Source organism: Pelmatolapia mariae, linkage group LG5 (assembly GCF_036321145.2).
Source record: "Pelmatolapia mariae isolate MD_Pm_ZW linkage group LG5, Pm_UMD_F_2, whole genome shotgun sequence".
Taxonomy (NCBI): Eukaryota; Metazoa; Chordata; class Actinopteri; order Cichliformes; family Cichlidae; genus Pelmatolapia; species Pelmatolapia mariae.
The window spans coordinates 13,958,543-13,966,086 of NC_086231.1; the positions used below are offsets into that span (position 1 = coordinate 13,958,543).

Sequence of the window (7,544 nt, forward strand, 5' to 3'; positions counted from 1 at the left end):
AAGTGAAAGAATGGTCTGAAAAATGTAGAGGGTCGAATGACAGGCTGTTAAATACAGAGTACAGAGTAGAAAAAAGTGAAGAACAGAAACAGTAGATAATAAAGGGAGGACAGGATGATGGGAAGTTGGAAGAGATAAGAAATTTAAAAAGGAGAAATGCCTTAGATAAAGGAAACAAGAGAATGAGCCATATTGATCCAAATCCACCCCCTCCTCTTCACGGAGAGAAAGCTGCTGGGGAGTCAGGAAGGTGGCAGGTGGAAGAATTGTTGGAGGAAGGATTTGGTGGCTTCACTCCAGTCTGGCTGTAAAGCTCTGCAGGAAAAAAAAAACTTCCTTACCAGGGAGGAGAGAGTCGGAGTAACATTTCGTGAAAGGACACTCACAAAGGGAGCAGCCACCTGCTGAGTAATGCCTTTTGATTAAACCAGAGAGGAACTGTTGTTCCTGTTGAGTTGCACTTTTCATCTTCAAAAAGGCCTTTGAAAACTTTTATTCAACATTTAGCAGTCCAGCTGAATTAGCTAGTTTACCTTATCCAACTACCTTTATAGTTAAAATCAATAATTGTAGATTGTTGATGCAGAATAGTAAGAACTTACCTTACATGCATGGTTTTGCGTGTATTGTTGGGATTTTTACATACAGAAAAAGAAAAGTTCTTTGAAAAAAAAAAAAAAGCTCACGACAGAGATTTTGTCATGAACTGACAAAAAGAGCACAGGAGGAAGTTTAACAAGTTTATTTGCAGGGCAGGTAGAGAATACAGAAATAATGCAGTGATGCATTGAGATCCAGGCGAGGTGGCAAAGGTACTACAGATTTGTCTGAGGCCACACATACACACACCCTATTGTAATTGCTCACAGAGCTCAGAAAACACAGAAAGGTCTGAACATAAACAGATTATTCCAAGGCAAGGACGGACTGAAAAGCACAACAAGACTGAGGCCAAGTATGTTACCTACTTATGGCTGAGTGGCTGATCCAGCTTTACAGGTAAGTCGGCAGCCGTATTATCCAACGATCTGCAGGTGAGTCTGGTCAGCTGATCTGCGACAGGTAAACAGCCAGCAGGAAGGTGTAGGAACCAGGAGGAGCTGCAAACACACACACATACACGACAGGGACGAGAGAACGAGACAAAGACGAGGGACACGAAGAGAGAAGATAGCCCAGCGCGAGACGATTCGGAGACCCCAACAGATTTAAAGTTACTGGTGTTACAATGCTATGTTGATTTTAAAAAATAACGTCATAAATACATAAGTATTCGATTCTCATTAAGTTCTCACTGGCTCCGCTTTAGGATTCACCACCATGGTAAGCAGCATTTTAAAGACATTACATTCATACAAAGTTATTGCATGCTGGGTGGTCATATGTTTATACTGGAGGTATTTGCCCTCTTTGTTGTGATTAGTATTGGGGTCATTACCCCAAAAAAGTAATGTAGTACGTTACTTAATTACTTCAAGAAGAAAGTAATTCATTTTAATAATCACTATATTATTTTTGCGTTTCTGTGTAAAATTACCTGAAAACCATTGTCATTGATTACCAGTTAACAGTATAAACCTAAAATGTACACTCCCACACGTCAACACAAATCCATATCTAAATGAGGACACACATATTATCTTTCTCCTAATATTAAGGTATGAACACAAAGCCGACAGCAAAAAGCAAAGATGAAAACCAGCACAGAGAGACTTCAAAGTGATCGCTACAGTGATTCTCCTGTAGAAACATGTTGAAGTTTTCAGGTTTTAATGAGAGAGAAGACAAATATGCTCAAATTATAAATTTTCACAATTTATTATCAAACGGTTAGCATTTCAAATTAGTTTTACATGATGCCATGGACCTCCATCTCTCTGGCTCAGAGACAAAGGCTGCCTGTCATGGGCCGGGTGAGTGCTGGGTTTTTCCACTCTGCTGGGCTCCACCTTCAGGCGGGGAATCCAATCAGCCTTCACACCTGATTCCAATCAAGTCACCAGCATATAAGACCAGCGCTCACAACAGAGCTCTGCCATGTTACACAATGATAAGTCACTTGAGAGACTCTGCTAAAGACATTTTATTGGAACGGTATAATAGAGTTTGGGAGGGAGGGAAGTTGCCACAAAGCTGGAAGGAGGCAGTGATAATACCGATACGTAAACCAGGGAAGGAAGATACAAAACCAGGAAACTACAGACCAATAGATTTAACATCCAACATCTGCAAAATAATGGAGAGAATGGTAAATGAAAGATTAGTGTTCGATGTAGAAAAGAAAGGACATTTGGCTCAGTATCAGAGTGGTTTTAGAAGAGGGAGGGGTACAATGGATCCAGCTTTATGTTTAGAACATGAGATAAGGAAGGCACAAGTGAACAAGGAGAGTGTGCTGGCGGTCTTTTTTGATATAGAGAAAGCGTATGATATGATGTGGAGGGAAGGTCTATTAATTAAAATGTTCAGATGGATTAAAGATTTTTTGGAAGGAAGACGAATAATAGTAAGGATTGGGAGGAGTTATTTGGCGAGTTTGCCAATAGAAAATGGAATGCCACAAGGAAGCATAGTTAGCCCGTTATTGTTTTCACTGCTGATAAATGATGTGTTTAAGAACATAGAGGGTGGGATGGGGTTTTCACTTTTTGCAGACGATGGGGCAATGTGGGCAAGAGGATGAAGGTTAGACTTTTTGGTAAAGAAAGTACAGAGGGCAATCACTGAAATAGAACAGTGGTCGTATAAACGGGGGTTTAAATTCTCAGTTGATAAGACTAAAATAATGGTTTTTACAAGGAAAAGAGCTGGGGTTGACATCAGGGTCAGATTATATGGACAAGAACTGGAAAGGGTAAAACAATTTAAATTGTTGGGGTTGTGGTTTGATGAAAGGGACTATACATATTCAGAAAATAATAGACAAATGCAAGAACGTGTTGAATATAATGAGGTGCTTAGTGGGAATTGACTGGGGGGCTGATAGGAAATCTTTAAAAACTATATATACTGGGTTGATTAGATCAATATTGGACTATGGGTGCATAGTATATAATTCTGATGCTGGAACAAGTCTTCGTAAGTTAGATAGTATCCGATATCAAGCGTTAAGACTTTGCTCAGGTGCATTCAAAACAACATCTGCAGCAGCAGTACAGGTAGAAATGGGGGGAATGCCATTACAAATAAGAAGAGAGCAACTGACATTGAATTACTGGGCAAGTTTACAAGGACATGGTCAAGATCATCCAACAAAAACTGTTTTCCAACCATGCTGGGAAAAAGAGAAAAGTGAATTGAAGAGCGTTGGGTGGACAGTGGGACAGAAAGCAGCTGAGCTTAATCTGGACAAAATCAACAAAAATCAAACAGTACCGTTGCCTACAATACCACCATGGATGCTCCCTGATGCAGTAGTAGATTTCACATTAAACAAAAAGAACAAGGAGAGGGGGTTTTATCTAAAATTCACATACAGCGCAGGAATATATTAATCAGTATTATAGTTATGTCAAAATCTACACAGATGCATCAAAGAATACAGCCAACCAAGTGGGATAGCATTTATTGTTCCTGAATTTAATATCAAGGCAGGGAAAAGGATCAGTGACGATTTATCAGTGTACACAGGAGAAATGGTTTCAATATTGTTAGCAGTCCAGTGGATTGAAGAAATAAAACCACTAAGATCTGTGATATGTTAAGACTCGAGCTCATCACTGGCCAGTCTGCAAGACAGTCACTCAGAATGCAGACCTGACATTCTGATAGAGATCCAGCAAACATTATTCAGAATTATTATGATGGGGCTTATGGTCACATTCTTATGGGTACCAGCGCATCATGGAGTTAAAGGAAATGAAACGGCAGATAGGACAGCAAAAGAAGCAACAAGGAGACCGTTGGTTGATATGGTTATTAGTGTTAGTAGGACGGAGCTCAAGAGTAGAATACGATACAAAATGAAGGAAAGGTGGCAAAAGCAATGGGAGGAAGAGAGGAAAGGGCGATGGTTTTACAAAATCCAAAGGAAAGTGGAGGAAATGAGAAGTACAGGACGAAACAGGAGAGAGGAGACGGTTATATCTCGACTTAGATTTGGACACACTGGTTTGAATAGCACATTATTTTTAATAGGAAAACACTATATAGGGGAGTGTGACTGCAGTAGGGAACAGGAAACAATAGAACACGTTTTATTGCTTTGTCAGAAGTATGATATTGAAAGGAGACAACTGATCAAAAAGCTGGACAATATGAGAGTGAAGTTGGACTTGCTTGATTTATTTCGCACAAACTCTATAAGTGAAAGTTATCAGGCTGTATTTTGGGTTTTAAGGCAGACCCATTTGTTTGGGAGGATTTGAATTTTTTTTTTTTTTTGTCATTTCGGTCAACACTCCACATCAATCGCCAATAAACCCTATAAAGAAGAAGAAGAAGAAGACCTCTGCCAGATCCACTCCTGACTCATGTTAGTGCTAGGCTGCGAAGCTCTTGTGAGAGCCCCTTAACAATTGCATTTCTCCTCACTGTGTTTTCTCTTTGTCATAGGACCCACCTGGCCGTCACGTGTCACAAGCTGGACTACACGCATCTCTGTCTGGACGCTGGTTCTCTGTTATCAGGTTGCTCCTTTTTCATCGTAAGACTTCACCTGCCTGCCTCCCTGCCAGGTCCGTTGCTCCCAGTATATTCTGGACCCTCTCTGGACACTCCTCACCCGGACCCCCCTGGACACCCCCTCCTCGCATGACACTTTCACCTGCAACGCTGACTCCGTGTACCTCCACCCAGGCCGCTGCCCCTTTTTCCCTCCCCAGGACCCGTCTATGAAATCTTGCATCTGGTCATAGCACTCAGTCTGAGTTTCATGTTCATAGTTTGGCCTCATAGTTCTCAGTTCATAGCTTTCACAGTTTCCTACTTTGTAATTTAACTAGGCACTGTAAATAAAGCACTGTGTTCACGCCCGTTTTGCCTCCCTCTGTGTCTGCATTTGAGTCCACACACACAGCTTGGCCGTAACACTGCCACACCCAGGCAGTAAACACTTTTATTGTGGGTCACAGAAACAGACATGATAACATCATTGGTCAAAAGTTGGAGGGAAGCCACAGTTTCCCTTATTTAATGTTTCTTATTCTGAACCTTTCTGGGCATCTCCTTATGTGTAGATGACACTCTTGCAGGCAACACTTCCATCACCATGACAACCACCTCTTGTCCTCCGTTCAGGCCTGTAGAGTTAGAGAAGGGGCAAAAGAGCATTCCCTAACACCAGAATTTATGGCCTTGTGTTCTTGTAGGCATCACAACCACCACCCACATTCCTGAGAGGTGGTCATAGTCTTGTGTCTGTTAGTATCAGAGTGTAACAGTCTACATCCAAAACTATTAACAATACTTATTTGTGTGAAGTAAAGCATAAAACAGATGTGTGGTGAAAATTATGAGGTATATAGCTTTAAAGATAAAAATATATTCTTACAAAGTTCAGGGTCTGGTTGTTGGGTCAGGGACGACATTCATTCACCTTTCACTCTGGGCTCTTGGCTAACTTAGCGTTAGCATTCTTGCAAAGCTCCAAAGTTGTGTGAGCAGCAATAACGCAATTGTTTCTGTCCTGGACACAGTTTGCGCTTTAAAAGGACGAGAGTGCGATGGTATAGAAATAAAAGTAAAATAAAATAAAAGTCCTCCTCCCGCACACAAACTGAAATCATCTGATTGTCAAGTGAAAGTGGAATCAATGAGCGTGATTGATAGACAATCAGACAAACAATTCATAGGAATTTAACCGGTTCCCAATTGGAACAGCTTTTTGTGGTACTGACACATTCTGAGCTAAAATAAAAATGGCTGAAGAATTAAAAAAACACCATTTGATGCATAAAGATTAATTTTTTTACTAGTCATTTCATGTAATGCTAGTACAAAGGAAAACGCTTCAGTGACAGTTGATAAAAGTTAAGTGACTATTAACTATACTCAGTAAGATGTGCTCAAAAATAACATCAAACGTTAATCTGCCAATTACGCCACTTTCCTAATTTTTTGCACTGTAACATCCGCATCATTTCTCAGCCTGCTTTGTTTGACTAGCAGTTTTTTCCCCAGTTTTATATGCAGCTGACCAAACAGAAAAGTAGTACATTTTTTTTAAGCTGACAACCTTGGCAGACTGTAATTAACAGATGACAGGCCTTACAGTAATGCACAGATGCTCAAATGCAAACTGCACAAAAACTAGATAAATTATGAAAGTAGAATAAATGCAAACAATATGGCGTCATATTGCTATATATATTTTTGACTACTTTCATATCACTCGTACTTGGATTATGACCCAGGACAGTCTGTTTTTTTTGTTCATATATATATACATATATATGAACTAAGACGAAGCATGACAGAAGGCAAAGTGGGGGCGGGGTGGGGGGTTGGAATGGTGCTAATGCAAATCCAACAATCAAATCAAATGAAATGCAAATGTAATGCAAGCACACAGCTGGGCTAATTGGAAAATAAAACCCAATATAAAGGAAATTGCCACAAAAATAACACAAACCCAGACAAGTGTTCAGTTTGCACAGTGTGTGCCTTTATCATTTTGTTTTCTAATTTCAAACTGAAAAATCACTTTGTGATAACAGTCGGGTTTAATAAAAATTGGTCAAAGCCACAGTGCTAAAGTTTCACATTATTCAAGATTATCCAATTGCCTCCACGTGGATTAAAAAGAAATGTGACAGTGTCAGCAGAAGTCCTCAGGCTCTCGAGACCATGTGGGTGAAAAAAAGTATTAATGATGGAAAGCAAAGAAAGAATCGTGAAGCTTGGGTGTTACATGAGTCGGGAGAGGAGAACAAGAGATGTTCTGCAAGAAAGAAAAGGAAAGCAGCAGGGTGGATTAAGGAAAGGCTTTGGGGTGCGTGTGTGTGTCTTACCAAGAGGTGCTATGAAAAGCCGTTTTCTATTGAGACAAGGGTTCATGCCAAAACTGATGAGTTTGCTGCCTTTCTAGGGTCTTCTTTCTTTAAAATTTTCATTGCTAAGAAAACTATTTGCAGTTCTCTTTCTTTAATTTTAATTTTGAATTATAGTTTCTGTTGAAGGAGGTGGAAGTGCTTTTCTTTTTTAGCATGTTATAAATCCAATAGGTATCGTTAGTGGACAACCTGCTACACCTCCAAGTAAGCTCAGTGGGTTCTTATCTCATTTAATGGCCGTAGTGCTGCATTTTTACACTTCAACTGGTACAACTGATGAGAAACTGGTCCAAACACAGCACAAAGTTGCCCTGTCTCAGCTAATGATTGTAGAATCTTGCAGCTATCCTCACGTTGGCACAATTATCACACAGCAGATTACAGCTTTTCATTTTGACAAATGCTTCTGTTGGGTAATAGAAAACTGCAGTGCATGTATAAATGTGGTCATATGAGTGTTTAGTTTGTGCTGTAATTTAAGGTCTGCATAACGATGCTGACATTCACATTGAATGTAGGGGTGACATGTTTAGAGTTTCACTTTAAACTTTA

At 40.0% G+C, this 7,544-nt stretch overlaps 1 long non-coding RNA gene across 1 annotated transcript; it reads left to right on the forward strand.

The window, feature by feature from the left end:
• The first annotated feature begins 1,061 nt into the window (after positions 1-1,061).
• LOC134627014 (uncharacterized) lies at positions 1,062-4,973 on the forward strand. The gene is made up of 2 exons (XR_010093865.1): positions 1,062-1,323; positions 4,555-4,973. It is a non-coding gene; the product is annotated as an uncharacterized LOC134627014 (long non-coding RNA).
• Positions 4,974-7,544: the final 2,571 nt, after the last annotated feature.